Source organism: Anguilla rostrata, chromosome 12, assembly GCF_018555375.3.
Source record: "Anguilla rostrata isolate EN2019 chromosome 12, ASM1855537v3, whole genome shotgun sequence".
Lineage (NCBI taxonomy): Eukaryota > Metazoa > Chordata > Actinopteri > Anguilliformes > Anguillidae > Anguilla > Anguilla rostrata.
The window spans coordinates 17,190,418-17,212,038 of NC_057944.1; the positions used below are offsets into that span (position 1 = coordinate 17,190,418).

General features: G+C 40.0%; 1 long non-coding RNA gene across 1 annotated transcript; it reads right to left on the reverse strand.

Moving 5' to 3' along the window:
* Positions 1-2,169: 2,169 nt before the first annotated feature.
* Positions 2,170-3,229, reverse strand: LOC135235520 (uncharacterized). Its single transcript, XR_010324402.1, has 2 exons — positions 3,018-3,229; positions 2,170-2,425 (listed from the first exon to the last, which is right to left on the reverse strand). It is a non-coding gene; the product is annotated as an uncharacterized LOC135235520 (long non-coding RNA).
* Positions 3,230-21,621: the final 18,392 nt, after the last annotated feature.

Sequence of the window (21,621 nt, forward strand, 5' to 3'; positions counted from 1 at the left end):
TGAATTGGCCACCAGAGTCCTAACCCCATTGAAAGTCTTTGGGATGTGCTGGAGAAGACTTTATGGAGTGGTTAGACTCTCCCGTCAATACAAGATCTCGGCCAAAAATTAATGCTATTCTGGATGGAAATAAATGTTGTGACGTTGCACAAGGTTGTCGAAACAATGCCACAAAGAGTGCGTGCCATAATCAAAGCTAAAGGCTCAGCTTCACTGCTTAGGGTGTCCATGCTCCTTGATTATGAATTAATTAAAGGAATATGATTAGGAATCAGCATTCTTGTCCTCCTGTGTCTTTGTAGTGTCATTGGCATTGCTATCAACATAAATATTTATGATTGTTCTTCCCTTTCACAGTCTGCCCTGACCAGGTCGAGGGAGGGGATTGGTTGGATGCTGATATAGGTTTCTGTCCCATGAGGCTAAACTGAAAACCTTTGTCTTATGAGAAATCCACAGGTATTGCTGGGTAAAGTTAATATTTTGTTGTCCTGAAAAACTGGTAGACCAGGGAGAATGCAAATGGCATCCTGTTCAGGGGTAGGCTGTATATTTCAGGGGTTTAACAAGACAGACATCTGAATCCACAATAGAATATTTTATTGTGCTTTTACAGTACCTTACCTGGAAAATTTATATTTGTGGAGCCTATTAAACTGTTGCTGTTTGCCCTGAACTTTGACTTAATGAAAAACACTACACCCGAAAAAGCAATTGCAATTTTTTTTGCGCCAATTTCTCTCTAAATGTTTTTAAAAGTGACATTTAAAAATTGTAGTGCATTATTTTACACTTGGCGATGCCAAATGTGGAAAAATTGAGCAGGGTTTCAGCGAGTGTAACTTTTTACAAACAGTACCCCACAACAAAGGCAAGCATTATCAATCCCTGCTGTGTGATTTAAAAAGTTAAACTTTTATTTTGAGTTTTATTTGGATTTAGCGTTGTTTTGACATAAAGAAACTAGGTCAATAGCTCAGGTTTCACCAGGTTACAACCTTGTTGGCTAGAAAACATTCAGTTTGCAACCAAATGTAGCTGGGATTTCATATGAATGCCTAGATGGTGTTACACTGACTTTTCACCAACTTTTCTTCACAAAAATGTTCACTGGGGCAGGTTTGACTCCCCCTCCTTTTTATGCTTTACAATGCATGGTTTACTGTACATGAAGGAGCTGGAAAACATCTCGGATGTTGTTTTGTTAAGCAGATCCACGCGCTGTTCTTGACTGTTGAGAATCAGAAATACATAGATACACAAAGGGCTTATAAAGTGTATATTTATGGGGGCAAGATGTGGAACATAAATTGTCAGACGTTTTCCACTATTTTTTTTAAGCTGCGTATGAATGTATACAGAGTTTACACAATACAGAGTTTTCACAGCCACAGTGCATATTATTTAAATTTACTGGATGAAGTATCCGACTGTGATAATGAGCATACAGACTAATGTTAACATTACAGCTAAAGACATAATTCATTTTTCCCCTTAATTATCTCAGTGTGAGTGCAAACAGGAAATCTGTTGGAGACACGTGGCTCTCTGGCCGCGAGTGGAGGATCCCATCTGTCTCCTGTTTAAGGTCAGCTCACTGACTAACAGAACTGATTCTTGGCATTATGGGTATGGGTATGCTTGCAACTCTAAATCTATCTGAATGTGGAAGACACATAGGAAGGTCTATAACTCTATCTTCCCAATTCCACCAGAGTGTCTTTGATATTGAGAGAGAAGGACCCATCATTGTGCTATGAGAGATGTGTGTGTGTGTGTGTGTGTGTGTGTGTGTGTGTGTGTGTGTGTGTGTGTGTGCGTACATGTGTGGTTATTGATGTGCCTGTAGGGTGCATAACACAGCAGTGCTCAGGGTCATTAGTGGTAATTTCTACCTGCAGCAGGGAAACATCATGAAAGTCCTGTTCCTGGATCCCACATCTGGGCAGTACATTTAGGTAATTATGGGAGCTGGGAACTTATGAGGAAATGGGGGTAGGGGGGCGCAGCCCAAAAAAAGCAAAAAACAAAGAGGAAACCACAGCTGGGAATTCTGTCAAACCACTGGAAAATGGCAGTCAGTATGACTGGTATGAATGAAGAGCGTGAGGTAATTATTCATGATCCGTCTGTAGCTGTTTGTATAAAGGATAGAATTGCTACAGGTGATAGTAATAGTCAAATGTTTATTTTACTCCTTGAAACAAATCAGAGGAACTCTAACCATTAACATTTAAACAAGCAGGTTTCAGAGAGTCTGTTTCTGGGAAAATACTGCATCAACAGTTTCAGGAGTTTGCACAACCACTCAGAACCACCTAGAAGACCCATGCATCACACATTACTTAATTGAGAATAGCTTTGATGATTTAGTTACAAAAGATCTTGATTGTTCTGGAAAGAAGAGAAGGCAGATGGGATAAATCTGGAAAATGCAAATGGAAACCACAAAGGAAATGTAAACATGTGGTCTATGAGACATCTTCACACAAGTAAGGAGTTCACAACCAGCCCACTAGTTTCACTCTCAGACAGCACATATGTTACTACACATTATTCTGAAAGGAACTATGTATACTTTAACCTATTCTTTCCTTCCTCACTAGGCTTTATGGAGATTAATAACCTCTATATGTCAAACAGCACCCAAGCAATATTTTCATTGTTTGTACAAAAAAAAAAAGAAAAAAAAAAAAAGATGTGTTTGTGATGTCACTGGAACACAGAGGTTCATTTGTTCATGATGTCATTGAGTAACATGGAGATGCCAGATGGATTTCTGCTATTGTGTTTGCAATGCAATTATAGAACAAGGGGACTTCACAGAAGTGCCATGTTCATCAGACGTCGTTACTTAAGGTAAAAGTCCCCACATCCCTCTGGGCATGGCTGGTGTTTAGGCTACAGTATAAATATTCATGGGCAGCACACAAAGGTATGCTCATGGGATACATAGCTATATATTTTATAAATCCATTTAAAACAATCATTTCATTTCCCCTAATACACTCTTTTACCTTTTTTCAATATGGTTCAGCTTCCCAGAGGCAAACACCTTAAAAGAGGCACTTAAATTGGAGCCTCAGCTCAAGAAAATGACTGCCATTCTGTGACAAACCTGGCCATTACTTTCCCTTACAGAATGATTAAAAAAAACTCAGATACAGAGCACAACAAAATAATTTAACAATAAAAAAAAAAAAAAACCTGCATGTTTTTCACAGACAAGTCTTCAATCCTGTTTCTTACAAAACAGCCTTGCCTCACACACCTGCTTTTAACTCCTATTGATTACAATCACCAGCAGGTGTGCAACTATCTTAATCAGTCACAGATCCTGAGACAATTAGGAGTTTAAGGTAGACTGGATTTATAAGTGTTCAACAGAAGGCATGTTCCCTTCTGACATGGCATGACATTTAAAAACATTTTAGTCATTCAACTAATTCATCGTGAAGAGGTTGTCATCATCACATTATCAACTGTTTGAGCACATCCTGGTTAACTTTAGTCAGCTTGATTAAATGTGCTACTGCTTATGTTAACGATGTCACTGTGGAACACATGGGATTCTAGAGTATACTCCATGTTGAGAAAGCGGAGAACTGTCTCCTACCTTAAGCCTTATTGTGAGCCAATGAAGAGTGATATTTGATAGGGTAAGAGCGTATGCACAGTTTAATAACAACTCCTCTGAGATAGGTTTTTCCACAAATGAAATGGGAAAGGGTAGAAAATGGAAGAATGTAAATGTAAAAAAGCCATATGGCTTCTATTTAGGAACACTTTTTCATTTCTATTTTCTCCCCCTTGTGGTTTTTTACAGAGACGCATTGTTGTGTAAGAAAAACCTCCACATTCAAAATGTAGGCCACATTTTCTGGACTGGGTCCAGTTCGTTTGGGCCAAATCAGACTTTGTTCAAACGTAAATTTAAACCGTAGACAGAACAGTGTTTTTTTTTTACATTCTGAGTCAGATTAAAGGGTAATTTTCATTTTCAGAATAAAACGAGAGGTATATACACCTGGTGCGGTGATGTGGGTGGGCCTAACAGGCCTGGGCCCGCCCACTTTTACCAATGGCCCATCCAAAAATGACATATTTTTAAACTTTTGTTTTGATTTATTTTCATTAACATTTAAATGCACAATAAAGATTGAACATTTAAAAATGTCCTCTCAACTTCACATCACAGATGGCTGAGTTCAGAAGCATTCATTGCTCCACCTCAAGCGGAAGCAACCCTATTTGGCCTTTCATTTGTTCCCTAAGGACAAACACCAAAGAAAGTTGTGGATAAGGGCTATTAGGAGAGATGAAAGAGAGGGGTTTGTCGTGAAAAAAGGCAGCACTTTTGTGCAATAGTAGTTTGCTGCAGCCCTGCTGCACTACCAGTAGTTTTATATATTTATAAAATCTAAAAGGCAAATAGCTTTCAAAGGAAATATATGTAATCACTTGGAAAATTCTCTCAAACAGATTCAAGTTTTTTTTTTTAAATTAGCTAGCTAGCCAGACGAGAATCTCCCATTCATTCATAAGAGCAAGCCAGCAATGATAGGTCCACTCTTACCCGTGTAACTTAGTATTACAATTCAATGTAGGATCAAAATAGCCTTGCCATTCTGCCATGGATAGCTAGCTAGCCACCTACTCCATTTACTTCAACATTGCAGCCTCTATCTCCAGTCTTAGCAAAATCATAGTAAAGCTGTCTTCATTCAGTTGAGCGCCTATGTATCGTATGAAAAGCCATCAATGCCAAAACCTCTTTAAAAATTTGACTGGCCATAGTTATTTTTGGTTAACTGATGAGATGGTAAGAGATAAGATAAGATATACTTTATTGAACCCCGTGGGGTAATTTGTCCTCTGAATTTGACCCATCCTTAGTTACCTAGGAGCAGTGGGCAGCCACAGTGCAGCGCCCGGGGACCAACTCCAGTTCTGAGGAAAGTGCCTTGGTCAAGGGCACCTGCAGGAGTGCATCTAACAACACAATATAACACTACTGAAAATGAATATTGCATATATTTACACCAAACTGCTTAGCTAGATCAGTGTTGATGTAATTCATGTAAAATAAGAGTCCTGATCATCCATTTCAGCTTCTTTTTTAGCAAAATATTGAATATGATGACCAAGCATTGTGTGCAAACCTGAGCTGTGAAGTTACTCAGAAACTGGTCCTTTTCACCCAGTGTTCTACATTACTATGTTATAAAACGGGTAGGGCAAATCTTACAATCTGATTGGTTAATAGCCATAATATAATAATCGTATACCACAGCTATGACGTCTAATGCTTTACAGTTTTATTTGAATTATCACGCTGTGGCTAAGCAGACTTTCAAGTCAAAATAAAAAAAACCATGTAACGATCATCATCACTCACAAAATGGAAACATTTGAAACTATCTGCGGGTGTAATGATGTAACAATACATAGGACCTCTGGCTTCCTGACCACGGGACCGACTCTCCTCTAAGTCACATTCACAATTAACATCACTGGTCAACCAAGGCATATTTAAGTGCCTGTCCCCTTCCTCTTGTGACCCTGCATTAAACTCAATGCTTGATAAATTGGGCACCAGTTTGGGGCAGGAACTCTTTGAGAAGAAAATGGAGAATCCAATATGCTTTAAACATTAAAGCAGTAATAAATATTTGATTGACAGCCCCAATACAATGAGCCAATCAAATATTCAGGTGCCCAAAATCCTCTACCAATGCATGTGAGGTTCCGGCGAGTCAGTGACTTTGTGAGCATAAAACTCACCAAAAACAGCTCTGAGGTTAAAAATAGTTTAGTCTAACTGTCCAGACACACCCCTTAACGACCTTGACAGACTTCGCTGTGTGCCCCAACCCACATCTTGCTTGATCAGTGAGACAGTTAGCCTGCTACCATCTGCAAAATAACCCAAGGTGGGAAACAGAGAAGTTTCCCAGGAGTTCATGCACCTGTCATGACCTTGGACCAGCTGATACATCACCTAATGGAATTAAGGACTGGCCTCCCCTTTTATTGCTGTTAAGTATTGAAATGCATTTGATCACTTCCTCTGATTAATAATCCTATAATATTATTTCTCATATTATGCAAATTATTGTTTTCAATTGTCTTATTCATATATTCATTATCATAACCAATAAAATATATATAATTTTTCCAAACCATTGTCATGTGTACATTATTTCACTCTAAGTTATAGTATGGTATAGATATACAGAATTCTGATTGGTTGAACTTAATTTGTTTTGAATTAACCCGACCAAATCTCACTACACGGGTCTTGAGGCGAGAGAGATTATGTCCATAAGCGGGCAGAAGTACCAGAGCTCTCCCCAGAGCTGTCGGCGACTGAAACTCAGCCACCAGAGAAGGTGGCACAGCATCCTTGCCACGTCGGGCAATAAACGTATGGAGGTATTTTTGTAGCAAGTCACAAATCTCTAAATGGTTTCACAAATATGTAAATGGTTTCACAAATATGTAAATGGTTTCACAAATATGTAAATGGTTTCACAAATATCTAAACAGTTTTACAAATATGTAAATAGGGTTTCACAAATATCTAAACGGTTTCACAACTATGTAAATGAAGTTTCACAAATATCTAAATGGTTTCATAAATATGTAAATGGGGTTTCACAAATATTATGTAAAATGCGAGTCACAGTTGTAATAGCGTGCTTATGCTAACACTTTGGTGGGGATGTTCTTCCGACCAATCAGAATCCCCCCATCCCCTAAGATGAACACAAAAAAGTTTAGTTGGCTTGCCCATAAACGTCCATAAACGTTCCTAAACAATGTATTTTGAATTTAACACTTAAACATCCTTCACTGTTTACACTGTATAAGAGTGGGAAATGGAGGAAAATGCAGGATATTTTTCATTGACCGCATCCCAACCCTGACTTGGCCTGTTATCTGGAATATAAATCAACCAACAACCAATGACACTTTGCTGTACACTTATTGTACACCAAATTAAATCATTAATTTATTTAAATATTTTTTCAATATACCACTCATTCTGCAAAAGGGATTTTGGTGAGTCTTGCTCAAGAGTACACTTACCTGAGCAGTAGTCCCTCCTGGACCCTATAACCATGTAGTAAGTCCCTAAAACCCACACCGCACTACTGGTATTGAGAGTATCATCACTAAATGAAGTTTAGCTGTGACCTATCCCAGATATTTTCAGAGAAATAGCGCTTTACCCCCTTTGAACTGATGAACTAATGAATTAACTATCATATGGCGGCTATGACATAATCCTTACAGAACATAACATCAGTGTAATGTTCTTACTCGTGCTGCATGTAACACACTTGATATGTCTTACCAGTGTAAAGAACAAGAGGCCCACAAAGAAAAAAGGGGGATTGTGGTGCTAAAAGTTGTTTTTTTCCCCCTTGTTGAAGTACGCTAATGTGAACCATACTACTCTGCATGTGCCTGTGTTCTTGTTTGTAAGAAAGTATTCATGACTCATCCTCTTTATCTCCTGCCACACAATAGAATCAGTCTAATTAATTATAAAAGGATCCAGCTGAGTTTATCTCAGTTCTGCATGGCTTGACTTTGTCTCTGATAAACATGCTTTTTTCGTTCTTTCAGATTTTAACATGTCATGCATCATTTCTCAACTATTTAAAAAAAAAAAATCCCATCTGCCAATTGGAGAACTTGTTCAACCATACCATTTACCTGTTTGACACTATTTATGATGTAGCACCTTTCTGAATTAATAATGGCAGCAAATCACCTTTTAAGCTATAGGTGTTGGTTTAGTACAGGATTGTTCCTAATTGGAACACGACACAGCAAGTGGTAACAGATGCAGTGGTCCATTATAATGATTTATTTCAACCATCATAACCAGACATCTAGCGTATGAGCCTCATACAGGTCTATCATTGACATCTGTATGTTCACATATGCTATAAAGACACGGCAAATGTCATAAAATCTCATGTGCAGTCATTGAAATATGCAATTAAACTATTAAAAATTTAATTAAAGACTGCTGCATTCATTAAATTGCCTATACTCAAATAAAATTGATCAACAAATTCTGAATTCCTGTCTATAACTATTTATAACTATTTATAACTGCATCATGATTTTTTAATTCTCCACTTTAAACAAGTGGAAAACAGATTAAATAGCTGTGCCATAAATTCCTGACTTACCTTACTTATTTGTACATTAGTAGTACACTAGTGCTATATAAAGACTATTGGATCACTTGTCATTTCACTTTTTGTATCACTACAGTAAGCATGTATAGTGCTTTGTTTGGTGCTTCACTTACATTAAATTCTAGCACTTATGATTCAGCAGTTTGTTGTATGATGTTTTAACAATAAAGGACAACAAGAAAAACTTTCAGACTCTGTTACAGCTGCCTTGTTTAATACTGGAGAAAAGGTGGTTGTTGACTGGTTAGTGGGTGGTGCAGAGAAAGGGGTCAGGTGGGTCACTGCATGCTGAGTAGCACTGCATGTGCCTGGATTGAATGACATGCGTAATTCTGGTTTTGGTGCATTTGGCAGTCCGTTGGCCTGGGGACAGCTTACACAAACAGACACAGGCGTACAGTACACCACCGGTTCACTGATGTTGACATTGTCAATCCTTTATTATCCCTGTCCCTGGTCACAAGATGCTCACTGCAGTGAACCAGTGGTGTTTGCCTGTGTGTCTGTGTGTGTCCACACGTTGGTTTAAATTATCACCACTGAGAGGTGGAATATTATACGGGTGTTTGTATTATTTGTATGTATTGGCCAGCAATCACAAGATGAGATTACTCACAAAGTAGAGGCTGCTGAGTGTAGATATACTACTGCTAGATCTGGCACAGTGGTCTGTTTTATATGCTTTTCATATTCCGGTTGGATTTGGTGTCCTGAAGGTGCCTGATATTGTACAGCCCTCTAATTAAATTATACGGCTCCACAATACAACAGCTCCCAACACCATGCAGGCTGACACAGCTGCAAATTCAACAAGGATTGATGAGAGCGGAAACTCAGAGAACCCTCAGAGATTCTCTAAACACATGAGGGCAATTCTCTGATTTATGAAGGAGAACGATTCCTTAAAGAAAAACAGTGTCCAGTGCATGTCTTTTATTACGGGACAGGAACTGTCAGCGTCATGCAAATCAGGAAAAGACAAATGGAGGGCTCCAGATACTTAAAGTCTCTGCCCTGCTGTGGTGCTGTGGGTCTGTGGGCTAAGGACACAGGGAACAGGCAGCATGCCTCATTTCCCTCATCCATCATTATTCCTCCTTTTAAGCCCGATGGTTTATGCAGAACGCTCGGTGAATGATGGCAGTGTACTAGTTTTGATGAGGTGATATGTAGATCAAAATCCTGGAGCATTTTGGATGGGAAAACATTTTCTTTTCCTTTCCTTGTTGCTGCTTGGAACTTATGAGTCACAATCTCATCAGCTACAAGTCATTTTTACTACCAAGAGATGGAATATCGCCTTTCTTCTGATCATGCTAATGAAAAATTCAGACCTTAAGACAAATAGGTCTTTTTCTTTACAGAATAATGTGTGGATAACAGATATCCATGTGTTAAAGTTGCCTTCCTTTGGCTGGCTAGGAAGAATGATCAAGGCAACACAATTTGGACATGTGGGGATCTCCCATATTCAGACATAAATCCCAGAGTTCTTTGCAGAGAGGAAGCGGACACTTCAATGCAGATGGATAAAATTGACACATTAGACATGGCACATACGTGTGTTGAAGGCTATTCACTTGTAATGCAGAGAGACCGTGATTCCGCTACATGGTAGAACATTTTAGTGGGCGATAGTAACGCACCCTCAGCAGCTGTGTCAGGGAGCACAGACCAGTCCGTGCCAGTACAGCCCAGAATTTATGGCCATTAGTTTGGAGGGCTTGCAATGCACGTGAGGCGTCACGTTCCTGATAGCACAGAGCTGTTGACTTCTGTTGGCTTCAGGGACAAATAGATGTTGGTTTTTGCAGCCTCTGGGAAGTGTAAATTCTGTGCATCTGTAAATTTGGTCTGGACGTATTCCCGGTCCTTTGGCCAAAGTACGACCTAGCTGTCTCATCTATTATCTATGAACTGCAAAGGCTCTTCCAGCTACTGTCACCACTTTATTGGATAAGGGGGAGGGGGGGGGGGGGCAGTGGTGGGGCTCAGTCTAGCTACTATGGTGATGTATCCACAGATTTGAACAACACATTATGATAGTGGTCTTTTTTTCTATTACCTTTCTCAACCTCAATGCTACATGATTAAATAAAGTCAGTGTTGAATACAAAATAACATAGTGGTAGGTTTGAATTGCCTGACTGAGTGTATGAAAGTGGATTTAGGAAACAAACTGCAACTCGGTTCTTTAGCGGCAAACAGACCACCAGGCAGAGGAGTGATGGGACTGAGCCTTCATGGCTTCAGATCCTGCATGTGGCGCTGTGGCAGTGTTCTTGTGCCACGTGGAGACAACCCAGCGAAGCACCTGTTTCTGATTTCATTCTAATGAACATGGAGGCAAAGACCCATAACTATCGGGAGGATATGTCCAACCCCTATCCTCAGGGCTCAGCAGAGGCCCAATGTGTTATAAAAACATCAAAAGGAGATTGCAGTCCGTAGAGAACACTAAAGAGGACATTTAAGGCGGTGTTGGTTCAGCTCTTTCATGGCAGCCCATTGAGTCTCAATGTGGAGACAATGTATGCACTGGATTACATCATACTGCTATCTGGATTTAAGATGTTGGGCAGAAAAGCTTTGGCCACTTAATGACGTTTTTGAGGGCTTTTGGTAGTTTTTATTCTTTTAAATGAAGGACATTGCACAATTGGAACATTAAGACTGGGTATTGCAAATTTGGGATATTGAGTAAAATATGGGATACAAATTGATTAAATTAAATGAGGTTGACATCCAGAGAGTATAGAAGTGCAACCGAGAGATGGCAATACGAGATGGTATTTGTGAACATCCATATGTGAATTGTAACTGGAGTCATTGAATTAATTGGCAATACTCTGAGTGGGTTGTCCTTATAGATACAGCTGTACCTTTGCAATATTAAGTCTGCAATGCCAGTGTCAAAGGAAAGTAACAATCAGGTAATGACCGTGAAGAGAAAAACTTCATTGAGGTGTGTGTGTGTGTGTGTGTGCATGTGTGTGTGCGTGTGTGCATGCATGTTAGTGTGTTCATGTGTGTGTGTGTGCCTGTGTTTTTGTGTGTTCTTTTTATTTTTATTGTAAATGAGGTCAACATTTGATGATATGACTTGTGAAAGTACTCTTTTTCCCATGTGTGGATTGTGTGAATACATTCTGAATGGAAAGACTCACTCTGACCTTATGTGTGCGTATAATGCAGAAGGGAATGTTACATCCTGACATTTCTGACAACCTTAAAGCAGCGTTTTCCCTTTTCGCAAACAGTAGCGCTTTGAGGTTTTCTTAAGAAACAAAAGGGCAAAAAAACTTTGCGAATTTCTGGTGGATACTATATCTTAAAGACCTAATCAAATAATTTATTTTTCACTTATGGGGACAGAAACATCTGACTTCATTTAAAAGAGGCTCTTCTGAGTCATATGAAATTATTGCCAGGGGGATCACCACAGGGATTGTGCAGTGTTTGTAAAAACAGCCAACCAGTAAAGGATATGCATGAAATCCTCAGATGCTTATGTGTGTGTGTGTGTTGTAGCTGAATGAGAATGAATAAAAACCCATGAGTGGGTAGATGTTGACCTTGCTCACCATTCAACTCCCTGATTTTATTTTTTTCCAAAAACGTTTCTGATTTTAAAACCAGCTATGGGTTTTGGGAAAAATGCAACATTTTATTCTACCTTGAATACATCCTTATGGTGTAAATTATGTGGGGCTGTGAAATACCTATTATGGGAATTTTTAACAACAAAGGAGTCGTTCTACTCAATACACAACCAGACAACATTTCCATTGGTATCACTTTTCAGAAGTCAAAACAAAAGGAGTGTGAGTTCATATTCCTCACTGAGTATCTCTAGTTTTGTCATAACACGCCAGCCAATGGCATTGCCATGTCACAGGAATACGTCCATCACCCCTCAGGGGTTCAGTTGCTTGTTATGTCTCCAGAGAAGACCTCTGTATCCATCTGGTGCTAAAACCGTGTTAAATAAGATGGCCTATATGATTTCTCAGTTCTTGCTTTATATGCCCTGTTTAGATAAACATGGACGTGTCCTGCACGTGTGGTGCTATTTGTGCTTTGAAAGGCTGAACCTGTTCTCTGTGTGTGATCTTTCCCTTCTGTTTGTCCCGTGTGGTCCTCATCACCAGGCACCATTGTTTTATGCCTGTGGAGAAATAAAGAGCGAGGGGGACTTTGGGTTTAGAAAATTTGATCCTGCTAACGGCTTTTTCAGAAGCTACCTTTACTGCCTACTATAATCCTGTTTCATTTCTGCTGTATGTCAGCAAGTCCCCGGTCTGGGTTCAGCTTACAGGTAATTATTTGATGGGTGGATTGGATATGATGGCTGAAAAAAAACTGGGGAGACAAACTGGACTCCTCCAACACCGTGTGACTACCAAAGAGAGGGCACGTGGAAGTCACGTGTGAAACCAAACAAGGGGCACACTAGAATAGGATGTGAAAGAGAGTCAACAGCAGCACAGTTGTGGAACACCTGACCAGGTTGACACTCCTGATGTAAGAACTGGGCATGTGCATTGCTAATAAAACTATGGTAAGTTACAACTAACACATCAAGTTCTTCTGTAGATGGGGCTCCAGTTGGCTGGCTACTACTTGCTAGAACAGAGCAGAGTGGAGAATACCACAAAAACACACCTCACACATTTTTATTTCCTTTTCCAGAGACTGGCCAAGTTTCAGTGTGAGTCTGTGTATGCTTATTGTATCTGTTTCTGTGAGCATGTGTGTACCAGTGTGTGTCTGTGTGTGAGAGACTGTACTGTGTGTGTGTTTGTGTGCCTGTGCATGTGTGTGTGTGTGAGTGCGTGTGTGTTTGTTTTTTGAAGAGATTCACAGTAAACAATCACAGGCGAGTGAAAACACTCTGTTTGTGTTCACAACTGAGTTGAGCACCAAGAGCCATTAAATCTGCTCTAGTAATAACCTCAGGGACAGGCAGAAGAAATGTGCTCCTTAATTTCAAAGCCTGCTGGGAGAATTGCGTTATTGGAATGAATCCCTGGACAGCTCTTCATCTGACATTTTTTTGTCAGATGATTACAGTTTCCCAAGTTCAGAGTTTGGAAGATAAATCATCCATACAGCTTCAAATTCCCTCAGTTGTTTTTGTGGCATCTGGGAAAGTAAGAAGTTTGTCTAAGAAGGTTTCTCTTAATGTTTAAGAGGCTAACGTATGAAAGATAGGCCCTTATGTTTTTACTGCAGTAGCACTGAGAAATGGAGAAGGTTTCACCACATTAACCTGTCCCATTGAGAGAGATTATTATTCTTTGCCTTGTTCACATTGTTTGAGTCCATACATATGTGCAAACATGCATTCACATGCTGGGGAAGGAGAGAAATACCCTTCCTCTCCTGTGTACCCTACATCATGGCTGTGTTTCACAGACCAACGCTTCATCATCTTGCCCGCTTCAGAACAAAGTTCTCGCCTTGACAGCCAGTTTATGATCTAGGAAAATGTTACTGGACATTCTTGGAATGCTGTGATTCATTCTTGCAGGGAATAGGTGAAGGAGGGGGGTTCTTCCAATGGGGATGTTTTAAGCCATCTTTACTGTTCCAAAAAAACAAACAGAAATGGCTCCCAGGGGTGCAGTTACCTCCTGAATCACCTCCTGCACTGCAGGGATGAGCTGTGCCCTGGAAATCTGTGCCTCAGTGGAATCACACCACATCCATATTGCCCCCCCCATTACCACAGCACAGGAGAGGTCTGCAGGGCAAGATTTCTTATGCCTGTAGTTTACATATCACACACAGTGTCCCCCTGCTGTTTAACCTCCTCTGTGCAATCATACAGGACATTTATGGTGAGGGCATCAAAAAAAAATTTCTGTGGAGATCACAAAGAGGTTTTAAAGTCTGGGTATATTAGGGGGGACAGGGGAGGGTTCACCACAAGGAGCTTCACATGCAGTTCCACTGTGTGTGATCATACACAGCATTTACTGTGTGAAATTCAGTGTGTCAGCTGTAATTAAATGCACGATCCATCCTTTCTCTCAAAACAGTTTTAAAACTAAAAATGTCCCTCCTGATTAACAGCCCTGTCCTAGCTTTCTAAAAACAAACTGTGTTCTGTGAGGGAAGTCCGCCTTTGTTCTTACAGGGCTGGACATCTTTCAACATTTTCCTTCCATCTCTACTCTTAATGAATAAATTAGCGTAATGACTTACTCACCGTGACTTTGTATTTTCAGACCCATGAAAATTGCATTCAGCTAGCAACAGACTCTTCTCCTTCAGCAGTCCACCACCTGAGCAGCGGTCAGCACACTGATTATGCAGCCAGCACTGGCAGGCCACAGATGCCTCATAAAACAAGGACACTCTTGCACAGTAAGGCAGCGGACACCTTGCCAACTGAAACCTCGCTCCCTGGGCAACACTATGGCCAATGATATGTGGCCCTGTAGGGGTGGCCAGCCACAATCCACGCTTGCAGGGGCAGGACCGTGGGGCACACAAGTTCTCAGAAAATAAGTACTTTAGCGGAACGTCACACCCACCACCAATCGCAGTTTGTTTTTGGAAACATTGGTTGGTTAAAGAACATCTCATTGTTAAATGATTTCTGAGCATTCAGGAAAGACTCCATTAGGTGCATATAGCCGTGAATATCCTGCATCTGCAATTAAGATGGGAAGCAAAGTGGCCTTAACACTCAGTTATGTGTGCAAGTGGACATCGAATAGTTGAGGTACCTTACGAGTAGTGTACATATTGGGGCAGGGGAACATGGCAGAGAAGAACATGGGGGAGCCACCTTGCCATTTCAGGTAATGTTCTCAGAACCTCTTATTAACAGCTTCAGCCTTATTCACTCACCTACAGAAAGCCTGTCCAGACCAATCATTGTTCCATATTTATTTATTTTTTGGCAGTTTTATTGGTCTGTTTGTTTAGGGTAATGCAGCTCTATACATTTTCAGCAACGACGGGGCCAGAAAAACATGCAGGGGAATATGTGCACTGCTCTCCTAAAGCTTTACTGGCTACATGCTAGCGCTGATTTTCAAAGCAGCAGTCACACAGGGATATGCCGTAGACTCTGAACCTGCTGTGAATATAATCTTTTTGTCCATACGTATAGTTCCACATTTATTGTGAATTTCCTTGGCCTTGTGTAAAATATATCTCTCCTTCGGACAGTTTTGAAATGGCAAAAGAGGTTATGTACTGCTGAGACATACTTCTAAGACCTCAGTAATATTCGGTAATGAAATTACTTTATTTCAATATAAATGACTTGAGAAACAGATTTTTTTTTCCCAACACGTGCATCTTATTTTCACAAATGGAAAACAACGCTGTGCAGTTAAAATGCCGTTCTTTTGAGGTTAGTTTGAAATAACCTCGTAATCATTTATTTGATTTACAATTCCTTTGACTCATTCTTCCAAACACCAAAACTCTTGTGGATTCCAGGGATGAGGTAGATGACATTACAGTCTGGTTGCCAGAGTCCTCTGGGGTTTGGCAGGCAGCGCGACTGTGGGTGTAAAACCAGTGAAACAAACTACTGCAGGCAGCCAGCCATGTCCCTAGCTCTCCTGTTTCAGGGCAAAGCAGTGTGGTGTCCTTGGCGCTGCTAATATGAATAACATTGGCAAAGCAACAACGGACCGCCAGCTTGCTCTATAGGTTAGCGGTTTCTTCTTCTCTCAAGCGCTCACCCAAAATGCAGGGTTAGGTGTGGAGGTTAGGGGTTGCCCCTATACCCTCGAGGCGTGTGAGGGCAAAGGGCAGAGCTCCCTCAGGTACAATGACGACAGACGACTGGAGGGGGGTCGTCAGTGATGGCAAAGGCAGTCCATCACCGCTTCCCCATGTCAGGTCACCGCTGCCACTCACCAGCCTCAGCCACTGCCATCTGTGTGTGGGTGGCTGACCCCTCCTGACCCTCTGACCCCTCAGAAAGAGGTCAAGCTTGCAGCAGGCATGTCACATCACATCTCTCTGATCTGCTGCTGAAAAGAGACCTCTGTCGTTCCGTGTCGTGGACAGGAGTCTCACCTCCACGTATCTGGAGATAGATTAGCTGTCTCTGAGGCATGTTTTGTAAACACTAGTTTCCCAACTGTGTTTTCTTGTATATCTACACTATGTGGAGTGTATACATTTAATGGTTTGGTTACAGTCACTGAAGATAAAGTCTATTCATTCTGGAATACTAGAATATATTTTTTGAAAAAAAAGAAAAAGTGTGTTGAAATTATTCATTGAACATTGAACATAAACACCTGCTAAATGGTCCTGCAAGCCTGGTCATGAGTGTTAAAGCCTACGCGTTTTGGGAAGACATTTCAATGACCCGCAGCTGTAAGCTATGGAAAAGCCATTCATTTTAAGGGGTTTGTCTAACATCTGAATTATTTCACCAGCACCAGGTCCAGAACGGTGTGAGAATGAGGAGAAATGATTACGAAATAATACTCAGGAGCGTGACAATGCAAAAGACACGAGCTCCACAATGGAGCTAAACATAGGAGCAAGCTACGGCAGAAAGACGGCTGTGCAGCGCAGCCCTGCATAATGACAAAATAAAGGTTTCCACAGTCAAGGCGTACACTATGGTGGAGAACAAAAAAATGCAAAAAGCATGGGCTCCACAGTGGAGCTGCGTACGAGAGCAAGATCTTGTAAAGAGAACTGGTTGCATGTTTGACCTCTGCTCAGGAACACCCTGATGCACAAAGCATGCCCTCCACAGCAGTGCTCCACACTGGACTACAATAATGCACAGGGGATGAGTTCCACAGACTACTGGTACAGAAAGGATGGGGAGACTAGGCAAGGACATGCACGTGGCCTTACTGTATGTTGAACAGCTGCTCAGTGCAGAGTAAAAACTGACTTGCAAGTTTTAAAAGTTAATTCAGTAAAATGATGTTTTTTCTTCAGTGGTGTCACAGTTTAATGTATTTCATGTCTTGGCAAAACCACTGCCCGCAAAACCAGAGCTCCCGTACACCTGTGTATGCTGCTTAACATCTTCATGCATGTCCAGATGGGTTATGGGATACCTATTACCTTCCAATCATACGTTTCTTGAAATTTTTGTTACAGTGCATAGCTGCAGAATGCCATCTAGTTCACCAGACATTTGTAGCACATAATTATCACTTGTGTTTCAGAATCTGACCATTTTAACATTACTATATACAAAAATACATACTACTGTATATCCGAGGTTTCTCATTGCATTGTACATTATCAAATAAGAACAATATGTGTTACATTTATGCATTTACATTAATTATTAATGTATATTCTAAAACTGAAATATCACTATAACTTAAGTATGTGATTACAGTCCCAGAAGGAAAATGCTTCAGAACATTTGCAACCAACTACTTGCTTGCTAACTAGATTCTGCACTCAGTTTTCAATTTGTGCTGTGAATCACTTCTTTTTTCTCATTATAAAATGTGTACTTTGAAATAAAGTCAAATAATTAATCAATTAATTTCTTTTTTTAATTTTTATAAAGTGATTCCAATATACCATTTTTTTTCTTACAAAATATACAAAGCATATTGGCAATAACTTCTCCAACTGGGGTAAAATTAAATAAATGAAATCTGTTGAGTTTGGGATGATGTTCATCTTTGCTCAAAATCAGGTGCAATTAAAGGTCACAATGCAAAATATGAATGCATTACAGTACCAATCAACGCTTAACAGTAACTATGATTATCCATATGGTATGCATTTGCACATGTATTTAAAAGTAAACATGGAGGTGTGAGAATGAATGCTGAAGGAATTTCTGGGGGTTTATTTCTAGGAATTTTAAATTTATAGTAGCCGCTTGAAATATTGTCCCACATGTGTTTCTAATTTTGTGTTTCATTAGATGAAAAATAATGCCTTGAACCAATAAATTAAGCTACCTTGTTTCAGGTATCAAAAAATGGAAAATTCAAGCCCCTGTTTATATTCTTACTCAAATCTCTTGCAAAAATGTCAAATATAGAGCACATTGTTAAATCTTAAGTTTTGTAACCTTAAAAAGAAGCATAGAAACTGTAAACAGTTCAAAGTAATGAATTCTTTAAAACATCATGTGAAGCTAATACTAATAGTTATGATCCTGTTAGATGTTAATATAAAATTTCATTGCATAAACGACACTGGGTCAACAGGTAAAAGGTGGGTCAATAAGTTTAACACTTTGAAATGCCACATTCATTATTAGGATGACCTGTCTGGAAGTAACTGAAAAATAATGCACATTTAGTTCCATCTGCTGGCCATAACTGGAACAATCTACATTTTGGATTCGGAGGAATCTACCAGTTAAACATAAATTAAAAAATTAAAAAATTCTCATTCACTTGATGAGAAAATGAAAAGCATGGTCTAACCTCTCTAAAATCCTTGCTAGATAGTGTTTTATGCATTACAATGGCTGTCACAAAAAAGGGATAAGTACTTTGCAATATTTCTGGAAATGAGAGACAATTTATGTGCTTTTTATGCCATGGCAATATTGTATACTGATGCATAAAGTAGAATTTATCATATTAAATTAAGACGTGTTACTTTAATTCTTCACCCACTTGCTCTCCACCCATCCTTAATGTTTGTGCTCATTTTACACATTTCCTCCACTCTCGCCTCTATCTTTTCCTGTCTGTGTCAATCTTCTCCATCTCTCTTTCCATCTCTTCTTTCTTCTCCCTCATTATCTCCTTTTCTCTCTCCATTTCTTCCTTCATCTTTTCAGTTGCTTCTTTCTCTTCCCTGATTCTTGCCTGCTCTCTCTCGATCTCATCCCTCTCTTTCCTTATCCTCTCCTCTTCTCTCTTCATCTCCTGCTTCTCTTTGCTATCCACTAATTTCTTCATCCTCCTCCTCCACTGTTCCCTTTCTCTCGTCCATTCGGTCATCATCATCTCCATGTCTATCTCCGCCAGCTCTAACAGACAGGACAACTTCACCGTCTCCGCCTTGCTCCTCTCCAGCTCTCTCGCCATCTCCTCTTGCTCCTGTCTCAACCTCACTCTCTCTTTCTCAATGTTTTCTCTTTCCCTCTTTCTTTCTATCCCCAGTTCTTCTTTCTCCCTCTTAATTCTGGCTCTTTCTTTCTCAATTTCTTCTTTGTCATTGTCCCTCTCCCTGTTTATCTCTTCATTCTCTTTCTGCATCCTTGTCACTATCTTCTCCATGCCTTCCTGCTGCCTCAGCAAAGAGTGCAGTGATTTCCCCGGCACATTCAGTGTGATGGAAATCCTCCTATGTCTCTGTCCAAGGGAGATCTGCCAGGAGATACATAATCGGAAAGGGGAGTGCCTCGCACGCATCACGCATCACAATAACTTAAATATTAAAAACGGTTATAGAGAGAACACGTTAGCCAAGGCAGTTGGTTGCAGGTTTTGGTTAATTTTGACACTACCAGAGTCCCGTTACCCGTTACTTACTTTCCGGCTTCTGGGTTTACAACGGTTCATCATACGAAGATCTACACGTTAGCGAAAGCACGCAAGAGATGGCACTTCTCAAATCTTTGGTTTAGCTTTGCATACTATTCCATTACATTATTTAATTTGAAGTAAGGCTGAAGTATGCTACTTATAAAAAAATATAGATGTATTATACTACGTCACAGTATTCATCATTCTGACGTTGCTAAGCATGTTCCACCACAAACCATAGGAATTGCCGTTTTGTGTTGACGTCATAAATTTCTGCGAATTCTGTATCTGGGCTGCACGAACAACTCGCATTAAAATTATAAAGTCAACACCCAGTTAATCACTTGCTATATATCCTACATGGGGCATTGACGACAAACAAGCAAACAAATAAATAAACAAACAAACAAACAAACAAACAAACAAACAAACAAACAAATAAACAAACAAACAAATAAATAAATAAATAAATAAATAAATAAATAAATAAATGAGTAATGCACACTAACCTAATGCACCCTTTTGCAATATGTATTTCGCGTGTCCTCTGCACTTAGGTGTACAAGTGACAAATTTCGCACGAAAGTTCGTCATACTATGTCGCATTACCAATCTGAAACTGCGTTTCAAAAAAGATATTTATTATTTATTTCCGTTTACATTCGCCCGTCTTGGGCGTCAAAATATCCTTAAATCGGTATTCATAGAAAGTTAATAAAATGGCCAGCAGATGGCATGATACCTCTTTTGTGTTGTCCTAGTTGTCCCTTTTCAAGTACGCGTTCAGTGGTTCATTTATTTCGCATTCCCATTTCCTAAAACTTATTATAAAACTTATCTTACTTTTAATATTAGTCCCCATCAAGTGCTCTGGTATTACTGTGACAAACGGAATCTGTTTTTAAAGCATAATTCCATGATGGATGTTGTAGTTTTTAATAATACATGGATGTGTGGGCTGCGAGACAGAAACTTATTGTGGATCTTTTAAATTCAGCAACTCCACTGTGAATGGATCTCTGAGATTGACATTCTACCCCTGAACTCCCCCATCATGGACAACTTGCCAGCATGAGTCACTTCATTACCAAGGGCCAGAGGCAAATGGGAAGCTATAACATGGGTGTGTGTGTGTGTGTGAGTGCAACGTTTTTCCTGGCATCGGTAACAAGCTAATGAAATCAATGGCCACATGAAATCATGTGGTCACATGAAATCATGTCGAACAATGAGAGAGAGAGAGAGAGAGAGAGAGAGAGAGAGAATTCTTGTATAATTGTGAAATAGTAGCCTGAACTGAACCAAAGACAGCCTGAAGGGCCAGCCTGAAGTCTGACCATTGCTCCAGACAGCTGTACTGACCATGGCTCCATACTGTTTTCCTCATTCCTGCTCTGTTGTCCTGCCCAGATTATAGATCAACATGGCTGCCTTCACTACTATCCCACACTGTTGCCCAGTGAACCCGTGGCTTTCTTGATTCTTTCCAAAATTTTCCCTCAAAGCACAACATGAAAGCACCAAGTTCTTTAGGGATTCAGTCCAAATGAAAATGACTCAGTTTGTGCGTGTGAGCGCGAGACACAGCAGGAGGTTTACTGTCTGCAGGAGTCAGACTTGTGTCTGTTTTAAATCCTAGAAAAGACTGAAGACAATCCGCTTCATGATCATAGTAGAGCATAGCCCAGAAATACACTGCTACTGTTCACCCAGGAAAGAATGTATAGCACATAAAGCAAACAATCAACAAAGACACAGATATATCAAAAAAAATGCATGCAGAAAAAAGATTAAAATGTAATTTAAATAGCCACTTAAGGAGGTTCCCTGCCAGGAGTAAAGCCAAAGGAACAAAATTAAAAGAAGACCTTGGAAACTCTGAGTATTTCCCACCCTGTCCAGAAACCATCAAATATGCAGCTGCTTCACATCGGTCTGCCTGAAAA